At 54.5% G+C, this 16,850-nt stretch overlaps 1 protein-coding gene across 4 annotated transcripts in view; it reads right to left on the reverse strand.

Annotated features, from left to right (window-relative positions):
- Positions 1 to 16,850, reverse strand: part of tio (zinc finger domain-containing protein tiptop) — a 93,318-nt gene that overhangs the window by 46,891 nt on the left and 29,577 nt on the right. For 2 of the 4 annotated variants that reach the window (XM_076521172.1, XM_033474259.2), the window contains exon 1: positions 7,035 to 7,669. The exons of the other annotated variants lie outside the window; for them this stretch is intronic. The gene's annotated coding sequence lies outside the window, so the exon portion shown is untranslated. Of the gene's footprint in view, positions 1 to 7,034; positions 7,670 to 16,850 lie in introns of those variants that run through there. 4 annotated transcript variants of the gene reach the window in all.

The following is a 16,850-nucleotide window of genomic DNA, read 5'->3' on the forward strand; positions in this document are numbered from 1 at the left end:
GAGACTAGTAGGATGGATTTCCTGATAGATTGGGATGCCAGTGTAGATCGATGTTTTGTAAATGTTATACATATGCTACAAGATTACGTTTCGTCCACGTTAAAGCCGGATAAGCCGATTACGAGCTTAAAGATTCTCATTAACGCTTACGACGATACTGTTTGGATCATTCGAAATTGTCGCTCTCAGCTGTCCATTTTTATGAACAAGCCGAGAAACAATTTCCGAGACATCATCACGTCGATTCGTACGCTTACGTCGCCACTAAATGAATAATCACGAGTGCAATTAGCCTGCGATAGTAACGGAAACAAAGAAGAAGAAACGGAAGGTGTATCGGCTCTCGGACAAGGCTTTTCTCCGGCGAGACATCAGGTATTCGGCTTTCTGTGCGTTGTCGTCGTCGTCGTCGTCGTCGTCGTCGTCGATGCGGAATCCTAGCTTTCAGGTCGGAATGCGGTTCGCCGCGTCAAAGGAGAGCCGAGCGAACGGTGGAATGGAGAGGATAGACGAGGAGGCGCGCTACCGAGAGCGTGATCTACGCGCGAGTGGGTGGCGCACCCGAAGCGTATGCTCCGCGCTGACGTAACACGCGCAATTACTATGCGCCGCTATCACCGATCATCGCGTTCAGCGATCAGCGTCGTGCACGCGTGCGGCAAGGCGTCCATTTCGCTGGTCGATTCGCGGCCGTTACGGAGGAGCCCGATCGAGACGAAGGACGATCGATGCGCGATTCGACCGGTCGCGGGGTCCGGGTCGGGCCGAGTCGCATCGAACGGAGTCCGGCCTGGATTCGCGAAAGCGCGCGCAAAGATCGAGAATGATTTACAAGGTAGACGACGGTGAGACGCGCGCGCGCGAGCGAGCGAGCGAGCGATCGAGCGCGCCTTGCCGATACGACGACTCTGTCCCCGAGCGGCGGTCGTACTTGTTCCTCGTGAAATCCAGAGAGCAACGACGCGAGTAATCTAGCCGGTGATTCACGGAGGAATTTTTCTCGGCGCGGAGGCGAGAGTGAATTTATCGTCTATCGCGGATACATAAAGTACGTCGCTCCGGTTCGCGTTTCGCGGCGTTTTCGAGCCGGTAACCGCGAGATATCGTCAACTCGGCTCGCGAGGCGAGTCGCGCGGGTCCCGGCTGTCCGAGCGATTCGACGATTTTGTAGGTCCCAGGCGGAGAATCGGGGACCGCGGGGACCAGGCGATTCGCGCGGCGCGAGCTAGGCGCGAGCGAGACGCTGTTGCTCGAGACGCCGCCGATGAAATCGTAGGCCTCTGTACGCGAGCCGCGGCCCCTAATAAACTTGTTCCCCGTTAATCGAGATAGTTTGGATGGCCGCGGTAAAGAGACAAACGACTACCAAAGTTCGATAAAACGTTTATGGACGTCGCATCGGCGCTTACCACCGAAGCGATACGACATCGGCAAACGAGCCGAACCGGCTTTTCGATTATTCGTCGATGCGCGCTGCGTTTCGCTCGACCTATCTTCGCGGTCAAACTCGTTATCGATAATTAAAAATTGTCAAACGCACTTTGGTCGAATCGACGCATCACAAACCGCGCGGAATCCAACTCGAAGTAGCCCGAGGGTGATCGCGGCTGGATCAAGGGAAAAGGGAGCGGAGCGGTGGCAGTGCGACAAAGAGAGGGAAACAGAGAGAGAGAGAGAGAGAGAGAGAGAGAAAGAGGGAGAAAGAGAGAGCTAGACGGCCATACGTGCTGCGCGATCATTAGCCAGTGTATTATTATTCTCTGGATATTAATTGATTTCGAAAATACAATTTTCTGTGCGACCGATCAAAACCGGGCTTCTGCCCGTCCTCTCTCTTGCTCGGTCAACCTTCCACCCACCCACGCAACGCGCTCACCCCCCGTGCTCTCCCTTCTATCGCTCTTCTCCGCTAACGTTCTCGTTATATGCAAACATTTGACTATCCGCGTGACCGATGCGCCTCGGGCTTTTCTATCTCTCTCTCTCTCTCTCTTTCTCTCCTTCTCTCTCTCTCTCTCTCTTTCTCTCCTTCTCTCTCTCTCTCGCTCTCTTTCTCTGTTTCGACCGTTTCAGGGAGCGTGCGTCGGTAACGAAAGCACCTGCACATTTTGCTCCCGCGAGCCCATAAAAAGCCGACAGGATGCTCGCTGATCGCAGCGAAACTTAATCGCAGAGGATGCTCGAGACCACGATGCAAGGAGGAGAGAACTGGACCGGCTACGGTCACCCCACCACAACGTTTCTGCGACGCTAAAAGTTTACTTCCATCGGTTGCCGCGAGAGATGCTAATGTTTCCATCGGTGCTCACTGATACGTTATTCTTTTAAATTACGCTCGTATAAGTGTGGCATTACCGCGAGTAGTGTTACTGGCACCGAGCACCGCACCCATGCACACACAATGGAGACTCTCACCGATATTACGAAAGTTTCGTAGAGCTAATTCTTACAGCTCCTTCGAGGTTAAATTCGAAGTGTAAGCACGATCTAACGAAATTTCATGTATTCTTCGTCTCTTCTATTTTCATCGGTATTGGCATATGGCGACGAAAATATCGATTCATTAATATTTTCATGACAAAGTGTACTTGGTCATTATTGGCTATTCTTCCTAGAATTTTACAATTGTTAGAAAAGTGAGAATCTAAATAATAAAGAAGACGTGTGCCATTTATTTGCAGCTCATTGCGATTTCACTGTTTTCGTTGCACGGCCTTTCCAGTACTTTCTTTCTTATCATTGGTTTCTAGTAATCTTGTAGTCTTATCATTAGTTTCTAGTAATATTTTCTTATCGAATTTTTCTCTCTCGAGTTTTCTATTTAAGTTTCTAGAATTTAGATATCGTATTTTGCGATTGCTAAATCATTATCCTCTCGCTGTAACGAACCGTTTATCACGTCTGTTGGACAGCGGATCAAGCAACACCAGACTTTACACAATTACTTTTATTATTCCTGATACACAATGGATTCCGTGGGACACACTCGGAGAGCGTGAAAAAAGACGGCCGAGTGACATCATGTCGAGGCAATTAGCCGTAACGAAATGAGGACGATGTCGCGATTAGTCCCATTGTCTAACAATAAAGTCGATCAATGAAGTTATCATTATCATTCTTGTTATAATTATCATTATTATTATTATTATTATTATTATTATTATTATTATTATTATTATTATTATTATTATTATTATTATTATTATTATTATTATTATTATTATTATTATTATTATTATTATTATTATTATTATTATTATTATTATTATTATTATTATTATTATTATTATTATTACTATTATTATTATTATTATTATTATTATTATTATTATTACTATTATTATTATTACTACTATTACTATTATTATTATTATTATTACTATTATTATTATTATTATACAGAGCACTTGACAGACTACATCGGAAGTAAACCTTAAAGATCGCAGGAGCACGGATCAAGCCGGTCCCACCCGACCGTTCCTCCATCGCGGCACGAAACTGAAGCAAAAAGGGATGCGAAACGGAAAGAAGACCATCATCTGCGAGCAAGCACGAAAGCAGGAACAAAGCCCAGGGACGAGAGCCGCAGCGACGGCGATAATGGTAGCGTTAGCAGGCGGCGGTGGCAGCAACAGCAACAGCAGCGGCAACGGTAGCGGTTGCAGAAGCAAACACGTCGTATCGAAGGTACGCGGTGATCGCGATTCGAAGTGCAACGATAACCTTTCGTGGTCATTCGTCGTGCGGTACGATTGCACACACGCGCAACCGATGCGTGAAAATGGAAATCGAGCGAAATGGATTCGTTCGATCGGAAAAGCAAGCGAACGAACCAACGAACGCATCGCCGCGAGAGAAACGGAGAACGAGGACGGACGGACGGACGGACGGACTGGCGGACGGACGGACGGACGGATCAGCGGATAGATGGACGGAGAGAGAAACGGGGAGAGAAGCAGTGACAGGGAGAAAAAAGAACAGCCGAACCCGGCGAACCGCCGCGGGTCGCGGCAAATTAGCGCCATCGAGGCTCGCTAATATTTTTTTGCGTGCACGAAGGGTAAAGTTTTTTCTGTGTTTTTTTTTTCGTTCGAATTTGTTTCTTGCGTGACGTATGCATCCCCGATGAAAACGATAGCAGCACCACCGTTCATCGGGAGGCATGATTTTGATCAAAGAGTTTTTTATCGTTGAAATTGAACGAATAAACATTCCGAAACGATCGTGTCGCGTCGCGTCGCAACGGTTCGTCGATGTTTCGATTGGCAGCGGCGGAACTTTCGCGGGACGATCCGGTCGCCGCGTGGCACGCGGGGGTGCGTTTGCACCCGGTCGGCTGTCCGGCCGAAAGAAAAACGCCGCGAGAGCGTCGAGCTCGACCGAGAAAAAGGTGCCGGGACGTGGTGAAACGCGAGGGTCCGGGAACGGGGGGGAGGAGAGGGTGCCGGGGAACGACGGGTATAAGCGACGAAGGTTGTTCCCGCGGACTCCTCTAAGCAGGCGCGTACGTTCAGGTCCGTTCATTGAAACGTTACGTACTCGTCGTTCGGAAGCGACGTCTCTCGACAGTTTACAGCCACCGGCCGCGTACGCTTACCGCGTTAATAATCTCGTCTTTCTTCCCACGATCGTTCGTGCCTTTCGACAGATGGACGCTCCCCGTTTACGAGATCTTTACGATCGCGCGAGATTTAAATGCGCGCGTTAAGTTGGCGCCCGTGGCCGTGGCAGCGTCCTCTTGCACGCCCTGCGATCGCCCTCTGCTTCTTGCCTCGCGCCTCACGCCTCGCGCCGCTCGTCGTCTCTCAGCCGTTGCTACCGTTCCTGGAGCTCGCCTCTCACCCTCTTTCTTTCTTTCTTTCTCTCTCTCTCTCTCTCTCTCTCTCTTTCTCTGTTCACCCTGTGTCCCGGGTGCTACGTAGACGCGTTCCGCTTCGATCCGCGACGATACGGAACCAAAAGCGAAAGCAAAAAGCGCGGATTTATTTGGCAGGGTTTCCAGTTTGCTCGCAGACGGGGGAGAAACGCTGAGAAACGGGGCGAAAGCGTGGGGAGAAGAGCGCGCGATGTTCCGACGGAGCGAAAGGGAGACCGAGAGGGAGAGATCGAGAGACGACGGACCGACGGAGGGACGGGGGAGAGAAGCAGAGACGGAGAGGAGAGATCGAGAGACCGAGACACCGAGAGACTGGGAAGTTGAAAGAGAGCCCCCGAAGGCCCGAATATCGATCTCATACATAATTAAATACCGACCCGGTGGAGCATCACAAAGAGAGCTTACTTCGGCTTTGATCTGCTGACAGACGGGGCCCGTCATCGCAGACTTCAATAGGCGCTACTGAATTGCGGGGGTGTGCTATTGACGCGTTAGAACTCGAGTTCGCGCTCGAGCTCGCGATCGAGCTCGCGCGTCTGCACTCGGACGCCTATATACACCCACGAACCGTGTCTACGCGTTTGTTTACCGTTGTGCACTTGTCGCGCGCATACTCGTTCCCGTGCACCGGCGTTGTTGATCGCGCATTCGAGTCATTGCCATCCGCGGGAAACGCTGCAAGGTAGGTAGCTGCGCGCAGCGAATTTCCTCCTCGAAAATGCCCGGAGACCGGTCGCCGCCCAAGAAAAATCGCTTCTCGCTCGAACCGGCCGCGCGGACCCGATGCGACCGCGTGCATACGAGGTTTTTCCGACTGGGGAACATGACGTCAGTCGCGCTTCCACATGGTAACTATCCGTCGCGACGAGTCGAGCCGCGTCGAGTCGCGTCGATCCATAATTGGCGATCCCTTAAAAATGCAGAACGCCTCGCTCGAAACGTCCAGGACGATTCCGCAGGGTCCCCGCGATCGCGAAACCGCGAGCACCGACAAGTTGTCTCTGGATATCTATCGCTCCCGTATCGACAACGTCTCGCGAGGGATGGATGATAGAACGAACTTAATCGGCCCTAATGACGTCTCTCTTTCACTCTCTATCTATTTCTCTATCTTTCTCTCACACACTCTCTTTCTCTCTCGCTCTCTCGCCTGCATACGACGTCGAGTCCGTAAATTTTAATCGGCCGGATCAATCGTGAACACATAAATAGCTATTTTCGAGCGGTCGATACTATTTTTGCCGGAGCCGATGAATTTTTAGCGAGACCTCTGTTCGCAACACGGTCGAGACGTACGTCGCGTTTTTGTCGGACACTCGACGCGTAATTAACGCTGCAGGCGCCGCGCGGCCCGATATTCCGACGCCCACGCGGCGTACACGCGTGCATCGCGCGTCCTGCATCCGTTGCACCGTCGAGACCAGTCTTTTGCTCGCAGCGACACTTCGTTCGAAAGACACCTAGGTCGCCGGCCGGGGGACACGGTTCACTCTCGAGCGAATGCGTGTACTATGCGCTGTTCGCGGCACGGTCTTGCCACGTGGCAACGCGTCGTGCCTCTAACGCGTCTTCGCGACGCCGACACCGACGACGATACGTCGCGGTCTCGTCGCGTCGACGTCGATCGAAAGGATCGCTGGACGTCGGAGACGTCCAGAGTCGGCGAGGTGGTGTCGTTCGGCTGTCTGACCAAAGGCGACCCGTTTCCCCTTCGCGCGCTCCCCGCGCGTAAGATATTCCCCGGCATACGGCACTCGGCACACGACGCGCGACGACGCCACGGGATTGCACCGAACATGACGCGGCGATTCACCGTTAGCATCGCGAATAGCGACTCGGAGTAATTGGAAGCTATTATGGTAATTCGCTGGAGCGCGATACGAATCGAGTTGTCGACGAAATTGGCATCGGACGAGCGCGTGCTGCTGCGTCAGACGCGGACCCGCGAGACGCGGAACGGGTCCGCGGACACTCGGATCGTAGAACGAGGCAAGAACCGCGGGTAGAACGAACGGCGGGATGCTAGAAAGCAGACGATCCGATGTCGCGGAACCGTTTGACAGCGGCCGTGGGTAAGGCGTCGAGGCGCCGAGAGTTTCGAAAAGTCGGCGGACGCTTGTCGGATTCGATCGCGAGCTGTCACGGCGACAGGACTCACCGTAAAGTAGTGGTTCCAGCGCGTAGGAAACGTCAGTCCCGATGGATCGTCGACAACGGTGAAACGTCAGGAGCGATTATCCTGTGCTTGGACGACGACGAGCATCGGGAGCCGCGTGTCCTCGGCGATTCCCTCGGCATCGTATCACCGCGTCATTCCCAAGGATCCTTCCCACCCACGCAAAGATAATAAAGACGCACCACTCACTGAACTGGTTTGGCGTTCGCTAGGCCGCCTACCAACACTCGTTCTACCGAAAACTCTTTCGCTATCCTCGGCGATGGACCGAGGACGCCTCGCGACGCCGCGTCGTCGCGTCACCGCGTCACCGCGTCACCGTAGCCACCGTAGTCACTCTGGTCACCGTGGTCACCGTGGTCTCACCGTGGTCACCGTGTAATCGCCGTAGTCACCGTGGTCACGGAATCACCGAGTCACCGCCCGTAGTCTCGCATGGCCGCGTGCCCGCGGTTCGACCGGGTTAGGTATCGCGAGGTCGCGGAGCCTCGCGGGCCGGTGCTGTGGACGGACGAGTCACGATTTCGCGGTAACGCGATGCATGACTCTCGGACGAAACGGAGCGAAAGCAACGACCCTCCCACGACGACAGCACGTGGCGCACTGACGGCTCCGCGGTCATCTTCCCCGTCCGTGCCCCCTCCACCGGGCACTACCGCCGCTCTACCGCCGCTCTACCGCCGACGCCGACGGTGCGCCTCTCCTTTTCCCTCTCCCGCTCTCGCTCGCTCTCTCTCTCGTTCTCTCTCGCGTGTTCTAGCTCGCTCCCTCCCCAACCCCGTTCGCAACCCGGTCGAGAGAGAAGAAGAGAGCCGGAGGGAACCAGAATCGGAGCAACGGAGAAAGACGGGAAGAGAGAACGAGACACGGAGCGTGTGTGTGTGTGTGTGCGAGAGAGAAAGAGAGGAAGAGAGAACCCTCCCCGTCCCGGTGCTGGCCTCGCTTCTCCTACCGAATGTTCACCCCCTCGCCGCGGCCCGCGCCCTCTTCGCCGTGACGGGCCCTCCCGCCCTCCGACCCTGGTGGTGCTCCACGCTTCGTTTCTCTCCTCGCCAAGCCGCTCCTTTACTACCTATACCTACCTCCCTTCTCGGTCACGCTCTCCCTCGGCCTCGCCGTCTCGCTCTCTCTCTCTCACTCTCTCACTCTCTTTCTCTCTCGCGCGCACCTCCGTCGATCTCCCTTTCTCCCTGTCCCGCTGTCTCGCTGTCTCGCTGTCTCGCTGTCTCGCTGTCCCGCTGTCCCGCTGCCGTCCCATTCCAAACCCCGCGCAAAACGAACGGACCATATCCCTCCCCGCCTGTCCTCTCGTCCACGACAAACCGACTACCCCTCCGCCCTCGGCCCTGACCTATCCCCACCTTCGACACGCACCGGCCCGACGTATTTCTCTCCCCACTAGCGCCTCATTCCACCCACGCCCCCATCCCACTCTTCCCAGTTTCACGGAGAGACTCTTTTCCTCGGACTCGCGACTTTTTCGCGTCTCTCCTTTCTTCGTCCTCGCCTGCCTTCGCTCCCGTCGTCTTCCGTCCCTCGCGACTCGCGAGCGTACACGCACTCTCTCTCTCTCGCTCGTTCGCTCGCTCTCTTTCTCCTTTCCTAATTTCGCGTTCGTTCTACTCTCGGTAGTCTTTCGGTGCCTCCTCGTCTACCGAGATGCCGCGGATGTTCTCGCTTGTCTCGTAAGCAAGTACACACCACCCTTTCGCACTTGTGCCGCGGCGGCAACGTGCTCTCCGTCTCGTTGTCCACCGCGATGGACAGTTTCGCCGTCGACGAATGCACACGCCGCGACGTCGCCGGCTCTCGTCGAGTCACCTGCGGAACCCCCCCTTTCTCCCTCCTCTTCCGTTCTCCGCTATGTCTTTCCGTTTCGCTCTGTTTCCATCTTTCTCGCGAGACGAACGAACGAGACGAGGAGAGGTTGATAGGCGCGAATTCCGAGGCACCGGCGGCCGACCCGAGGAAGAAGAAGAAGAAGAAGAATAGCTATTTCTAGGTGAGACCCGCCGAGATCGGAAGAGAGCCCGCCATGACGCGGGCCACGGACGGACGCGGTCGCGGCCGCGGCTGCGGCGACGGACCGGATTACGTAATCCTTTCCGCGACGATCTCGTTAAAGTTGCTTTCCTTGAGAGTTACAATTAATAAACGGTAATACGATTTGCTTAATAATGATTTATTACGAGTCCGCGCAACGACACAACGTTCCCCGACGGTAAATACTTTGCCGATGACGTTTACGATTGTGTACACGCCCCCTTCCACCCCCCTCCTACGCCGCTGCTCACCGACCGGAACGACGGAGCAGAGAGAGAGAGAAAGAGAGAGAGAGAGAGAGAGAGAGAGAGAGACGGGCCGGATTCGTGTATCGGCGGGGAGAGTTTGCACGAAACTCGACGAAAATATCGTCTTTCGAAAGAATTTCGATCGACCGCCGGTGGGAAACCGTGGGACGGAGGAGGAGCGGCGAATTGGTGGCGCGTTCCGCTGGCCCTTGTTAACGCAGGAATGTAAATCAACTCGTAATAGCGTGGCAGCCAAGGATTAAGCGGCGCGCGAAGACGAACTACGGGTACGGGCGAGAAGGTACGAAGTGCCGGCGAGGCAAGACCAACGACGACAACGACGACAAAGTCGACAACGTCGACGACGACGTCGACGACGACGACTTTGGCGACGGTGGTGGAGCGCGGCGGCAGCGGCGGCGCGGCGCGGAGCGGAGCGGAGCGGCGGTGTAGCAGGGTGAGCGTCGATGAGTGGGAAGAGCGGCAGCACCCTCTCCTCGTGCCCCGAAGCATTAGGAGTTCGGTAATAAATCTCGTTGAAAAAACACACGCGCGCACGTACAGAGACACGTACACACGAGGAGCAGCCGTTGGTGCCTGTGTACACGTATTCTCGAGCAAGGGTCTCAGACAGTTCCACTCTCTTCCTCGCGTCTATCTCGTTCGGCTCGTACATCTGTGCTCTCGGAGCACAACCGGCGCGAGAAAGAGAAAAGCCGTGGCGGAACGTAAGGAAAGAGGAGAGGAGGGGGGAGAGAGTGAGAGAGAGAGAGAGAGAGAGGGTCATACCCCTCCAAGCTTTAGATCTTTCCCCCGTCTCTCGTCGTCGCGGAGCACCGCGTCCGACGGCAACGAGGTCGACATGATCTATGCACGCCGTGCAGAGGCGAGTGTCACCGTTTGCTTGATGCATTGGCCCTCACCTGAGCCCTCCCTCCGGTATCGTTCCGTGGCCGAGCCCAACGACGCGTATCCCCACCCCGTCGCCCGGCTCGCGGATCGCGGATTGCGCCGATCGGCTATCGACGATCGACGATCGCGAAGCGCCGATCGCGCCACGGCCTTTCATCTTTCTCCCGTTGCCGGCGCGTACGTAGCCGCGGTGAAAGCCGCCGTCGCGTTCCGCTAAGTTCGCGCTAAGTTGAAATCGAAATCGAAATCGGAAGCGAAATCGATGAAACCTTCTGCGGAAAACACGGAGGCCGAAACGGTCGAAAAAAGATCGCGTTAAAAGATGGACGGAAGCGGAGGGAGACGGGAGGGGGGGAGAGGGGCGCGGGATTGACCTACGAGCGAGGAGGGGCTGGGCGAGGGAAGGAACAGGGTAGGAAAGGGACCGACTCACGGTAGAAGCCTCGACGCGAATAGTACGACGATGGTTACATTCTACGGATCAGAGAGCTCGATAGCGTGCCGAAGTCGAGGCGAACGGCAATAAATCCATTTTTCGTGAAGGGTCGGTCGAGGGGCGAGAGCGAGCCAGGGTCTGATTAGCAGCCTGACTCTCCGTACAGGATGACAGCCGGTGAGTTATAATATTGCCCATCCATCTATTTATCTACTCCATCGCCTCTCTTCTCCCCAATGCTCCGCTCCACTCTGCTCTGCTCCGCTCCGCTCCTCTCCGCACCGCCGTGGCGTCCGTTCGCTCCCTCGTTCCCGTCGCCCCTCCTTCGGAGCCTTCTTCGTTTCGTCGACGCGCGAACACGACTTTCCGTCGTTCGGCAAACGTCCGAGCAACCGACGCTCGGTGCGAGCGTCGCGTCAAAAATTTCAATTACCCGAAACCCCCGAAAAACCGTTCGCCCGCTGGACGATCTCTCCGAGTTTCTCGGCGTCGGAAAAGAAACGCGGCCGCGGCCGTCGCCCATCGGCCGATCCGGCCGCGAAATTAAGCTCGAGACATCGCGACGAGGCGACCGATCCGTCGCGAATCTTGCGACCCGACGCGACCCGACGCGTCGCGACGCCGCCGAAGACGGCCGCGGCAGGACACCTCTCCGCTCTCTATACATTTTGAACTGGAAAGACGCGCGGCGTCCCGAACTTTCGACGGGAACCAGTTCATATATCTGAAGTATGGCTGCCATAAATAAGCGACCCGTCCGTTTGCTCTGTTCGCCCAACCTCTCGCGAATCTTTCTTCTCCGGTTCACCTCTCCCTCGTTTCGACTGGTTCGGTCGCTCTCGCTCCTCCTTACCCCCGAATTTCTTCGGTTCGCGATATCGAGGTCGCGGCGTACCGTCCTCGCCACCGAACAATCTAGCCGCGCGAGGAATCAGCGCGGAACAGGGTGAAACACGAAGCTTTCTCTTCGACCGGCCGCGCGTCTTCGAACAATTATTTTTATACGCAAACTCTTCTGCCTGGACCGATAATCGTCCGCGTTACTCGGCTCGTTAACTTCGATGCTTCTTCGAAGTTTCTACGGGCCAGCATTGTCCTTCGAAACCTCGACCCGTTCGAGTCGAGATTTGGGCGCGATTCACCCTTCCTACAGGATATTACTCGCAGGATACTGCATACATTACATTGGAAACACCCTTAGCCATTCTACTAATTCCTACTATTTTGCCATCACTGTTAACGCCAATTATTTTTTGTTTCATTCTATTTTATTTTCTCGCTCGATTTTATCCACTCGATTTTATTGTGCGACTCGCGATTAAGGAAACCGCTAAAGTTCGTTAATTAATTCCACCGTATCTGTCGCAAAATCTTGTTCCCCGTAACGTTTATTTTCTTCCGGATTACTTGCGTATTTAATTCGTACGCTCTGAAAAGATCCGGCAGCCCGTGAATAAATGATAATAATAATAATAATAGTTGCAGCGAATGTTACAAACTTAAAAACAGGTCTTCGTAAACCGATCGGCCGGTTTACCGATTCTCCGTCGACCGGAATGAAACGCGTTCTTCTTCCGTTATTGAAAAAGCGAACGTTCATCCGTGTATGCATATATATATAAACAAATAAAATTATTATCTCGTGTTCCGTTCGCGTCTCGGCATCGGATTCGGAAATTAGCTTGGAAAGTCGACGCGACGCGTCGCGACGGTCCGTCTTCGGCTCGTAGTCGCGGCTCGTCCGGGCTTAATCTCGCACGAATCGGCGCGTATTTTCGTTGAATCCTCGTTCGAAGCCGAGGAAAAGATGTCGGGGCTGCGCTCGCGGTGCGATCGCGTTTCCATAGCCGGATATCGGGCGAACGAGGGAACGAGCGAGCGTGCGAGCGAGCAAGCGAGCAAGCGAGCGAGCGAGCGAGCGAACGATCGAGCGATCGAGCGTACGAACGAGCGAGCGGACCGGCGAGCGAGCGGACGGACGAGCGAGCGAGACGGCGCATTGGAGCGGAGCGGGAGTGATTTATGCTAAGTCGCTGATGCTGGCAAGGCAGGGGCCCGCGTGTATTACGTTCCCGGGCAGCCATCTTGGGGTCCCTTCGTTTCTCCGAGAAGTCGAATCGATTGACAGACTCGTGCCCAATCGGCGATCACCGCTCGACAGAGAAACTCTCGTCTCCTTTTCTCGTTTCTTTTCCCCGTTTCTTTTCCTCGTTGTTCCGCGCAAAGATGAGCAGCGTGCACCGCGACAATTAATTCCTCCCCGTTTTCCCTTTTTCGTCGAAATAATTAGGTCACTCGACAAAATATGGAACACTTACGCACGCGTTCCTTAATAGCCTGCGTGCTCGCGCGGTTCTTAAATGGATATCATTCCGAGCCTTGCTCGTGTATTAAAAGCCAACCAAAGGGTAACTCGATAAACAATGCTTTGGGCCGAACCTTTGCGTCGAATAATTTTCTAATATGTATGTAAAATGGACTTTCGAACGGCGCGACTAAATGCTGCGCGTTACAACTGAGAGACTCAAGGTGATCCTCGTGTTTCGGCGATAATGGAAAATAACGGGAGATTAATTGTTGCCGCGTGCGTTCTCCTATTTGTATCGAACAACTTTGGTTCGAGACAGTTTTTTACAGAACGCGTAGTTTACCAGAAAAATTATGGTGAAAGCGCTAAGCGACTCGTACCGTGCATCCTTGGAGAACTGAGTTGGTCGTGATCGGATTTAATTGGATAATTGGATTCTGTGCGTCTAAGAGTTAGTAGATTGAACCGAAAACAGCGACATTGTTAGAGATCGATTCGATTGTATTATTCGTAACTAATAAACATGATTCGAGACAGAGATGTACGCGGTTCCCGTTTGTCGAATTCGACGCATACAATTTTCATTTTGCACGAAGATTCGCAGTCTGGTCGCAGTACATGCAATCGTTCTTTTTCATTCTTGTTGCTGCTTCGCCGCTCCTTGCTTTATCTTCCAATGCACGCGATCTCGAAAATCGTCCCGAAGTGACTTTTCCACACTGTGGAAGAACAATTCCACGTGCAAGGCACACCCTGGATGTATTGTGAGAGAAACGTGAGGAGCAATCTGCGAGACTTTACAGCCGCTTGAAACGCCCATACCGAATGCAGGAAATCGTATGAAAATAGTGAAAATATTTTATCGCGAAAGTCAACGTTATCGTTCAAGCCCGTTCAATTATTATACATTTCGGTCGCGTAATTTCGTCCCGTAGACTCGCTTTTATATCTCCGTCAGCGCGTGCGATACTTCGCTTATCGTATCGTGGCCTACGTCGCGGGTTGCTTTTCGACCGCAAGAACGAACTTCTCCGTATCGAACGTTTTAATTGAAACGGTTATTTCCTGTTCGCGCGAATTCCGCGAACACACCAGCGAATCCCCGTCGAACGGATAAACAACGCGTCGCGATCTCGGCGTTAAATCCGATAATCGCGTGCGACGAATCGCATTTCACGAGCGTGTCGGATCCATTGTCGAAGAAATGGTTAAACAAATTATCCTTACCCCGACAAGGTGTCCACGTTAATTACGGCTCCCTTGAAAGTATCGCATCGCAAACTCGAACGAAGCATCATCGTCACCCGCGTCAGGGTTATCCGAGTCATCGGTTGACAATTCCGCGGCTACGAGGAAAATCGCCGCGAGTCGCAAACTCGACGGAATTATGCAATTTGATAACGCTGCTAACGCGAAGCGATCAGAACTATAAGCGACGATATCTCGGAAGTGGAAGCACGTGACTCGCGGCGTTTTTTCTCGTAGTCGCAGAATTAGTCCGACAGAAGTACGATCTACCGTACCGGGTATCTATCGCTGTTTCCACTTCACCGACCTGGCGGATCACGTGTGTGTGTGTGTGTGTGCATGTGTGTGCATGAATTTTCTATCTTACGCCGAAACTGATGAATCACGGCGTGCATAAACGCGGCGAAGAAAACGCGACGTATGAAACGAACGTCTGTGAACGCGACCGATTCGCCGAGCGCGTTTTGCACTCGTTGCGTAGAAAACTCGATAAAAACAAGAAAAAACACGTCCGTGTAGTCGCTTGGCCTTAACCGTGAAAACCACGCGCGCCACCGACCGTCCTGATTTCTATCCATCAGCGTTGGTCAGATTTACGACGTCGCAGAGGGGCCTCTGTGGCCCTGCCGGTGGGCCCGGGGGTCCCCGTGTAACAATGAAACCACGCCATTTGTCACAGAGGCGCTTCCTCTGCGCTTCTAATAAACGTTCGTCCTACCGTCGTGGTACGGTCGTGCTGCAACGTGCAGCACGGATCGACCTTTGCTTTTGCTCCGTGGATCGTGATCTCTCGAGCAACCGCTACGACTCTCTCTCTCTCTCTCTCTCTCTCTCTCTCTCTCTCTCTGCCTCTCTCTTCCCCTCTTCCTTTCTCCCTCTCTCTCTTTTTCCGACCGCCGATTTGCCTCTCGCTTTCTCGCTTCGATCCTTCGCCGCTTCCATTTCGCTTCTTCGCTCCGGCGCTCCTCTCCGCGCCGCCGCCGCCGCCGCGTTTGCTTCGCGTTTCGCAGCTTCCTTCTCGCTCGCTTTCATACTTCGTAGGACACGCTGTTCTCTGTTCGGTCCACTCGCGGTGCCCGAAGAAGAGATCGAAACCGGAGGAGGGAGGGAGGGAGGGAGTGAACAGGGACGGCGGAGGGAATCGGAGGCAAAAGAGACAACGAGCATGCTGGGATACACAACGTGCCCACGTTCATACTTTCACATGCCGACACAATGCACCGGACCATCGGGAGGAATTGTCATACAAATTGTCGCTTATTCAGCGACGATCCCGAAGCGAGGATGAACGGCCTACGGAGCCGGTAGCTCGAAAACAACGCCGAGAGACGCCTTTTCACCGCGCGGCCAGGCCTTCGTGGAAATACCAATAAAACCGGGCGACTGGTTGCCTCTCCGCGATAGGGCCCCGGGGGTTGCCGGAGCTAGAGCATCGCGCGCGCGCGCGCGCGGACCCCGCTTATCCGTCGCCGAACGCGTCCGCCGCGAATCGCGGATCGCGATCGCGCCTCGTCCGTGAACCCCGGCCGGATTCGACAGCGGAGCGGAACGCTTTCGATATCGTCCCACGCTCGATGCTGATTCGTACGAATTTAAACGATGTTCGACGGTAGACACGGGAGACGTTCTTGTACCTGTTCGATAAATTCACCGCTCTCCGCCGATCTGCTCCGGTCCGCACCGGTGTCCGCGCCACGCCGCGACGCGGTTCCGAGAGATCCCGGATAAGCGGGGTCGTTGGAAACTTCGGTGCGACGATGATGCGATCGATAGCAGAAAGAGTTATATAGTCGACGAAAACGAGGGTTACACGACCGAGGTCGGTCCACTCTTAATGATTCGGAGAATCGGCCGCGACGACGACGACGACGTCCGGCCGCGATCCTCGAGAGCGCGCGGGAGCATCTCTCGTCGATACGTCATCGGATTCGCGGAGAGGGATCGCAGCGCGGGACGAGACGGGGCGAGACGCGAAAGGAGACGGGAATCGAGACGGAAATCGGGACGCGAGACGAGACGGCAGTCGAGATGGGACTCGGGACGCGAAATGGGACGGGAATTGGGCCGCGAGACGAGACGAGACGCGTTGGGAATCGAGACGCGAGACGAGATGGGAATCGAGACGGGAATCGGGACGCGAGACGAGACGACAATCGAGATGGGAATCAAAATGGGAATCGAGGCGAGAGACGACACGGCAATCGAAATGGGTCTCGGGTCGCGAAATGGGACGGGAATTGGGCCGCGAGATGAGACGAGACGCGATGGGAATCGAGACGCGAGACGAGACGGGAATCGAGACGGGAATCGGGACGCGAGACGAGACGGCAGTCGAGATGGGACTCGGGACGCGAAATGGGACGGGAATTGGGCCGCGAGACGAGACGAGACGCGTTGGGAATCGAGACGCGAGACGAGATGGGAATCGAGACGGGAATCGGGACGCGAGACGAGACGACAATCGAGATGGGAATCAAAATGGGAATCGAGGCGAGAGACGACACGGCAATCGAAATGGGTCTCGGGTCGCGAAATGGGACGGGAATTGGGCCGCGAGATGAGACGAGACGCGATGGGAATCGAGACGCGAGACGAGACGGGAA

The sequence above is a fragment of the Megalopta genalis genome, chromosome 4 (assembly GCF_051020955.1).
Source record: "Megalopta genalis isolate 19385.01 chromosome 4, iyMegGena1_principal, whole genome shotgun sequence".
In the NCBI taxonomy this organism is placed as follows: domain Eukaryota; kingdom Metazoa; phylum Arthropoda; class Insecta; order Hymenoptera; family Halictidae; genus Megalopta; species Megalopta genalis.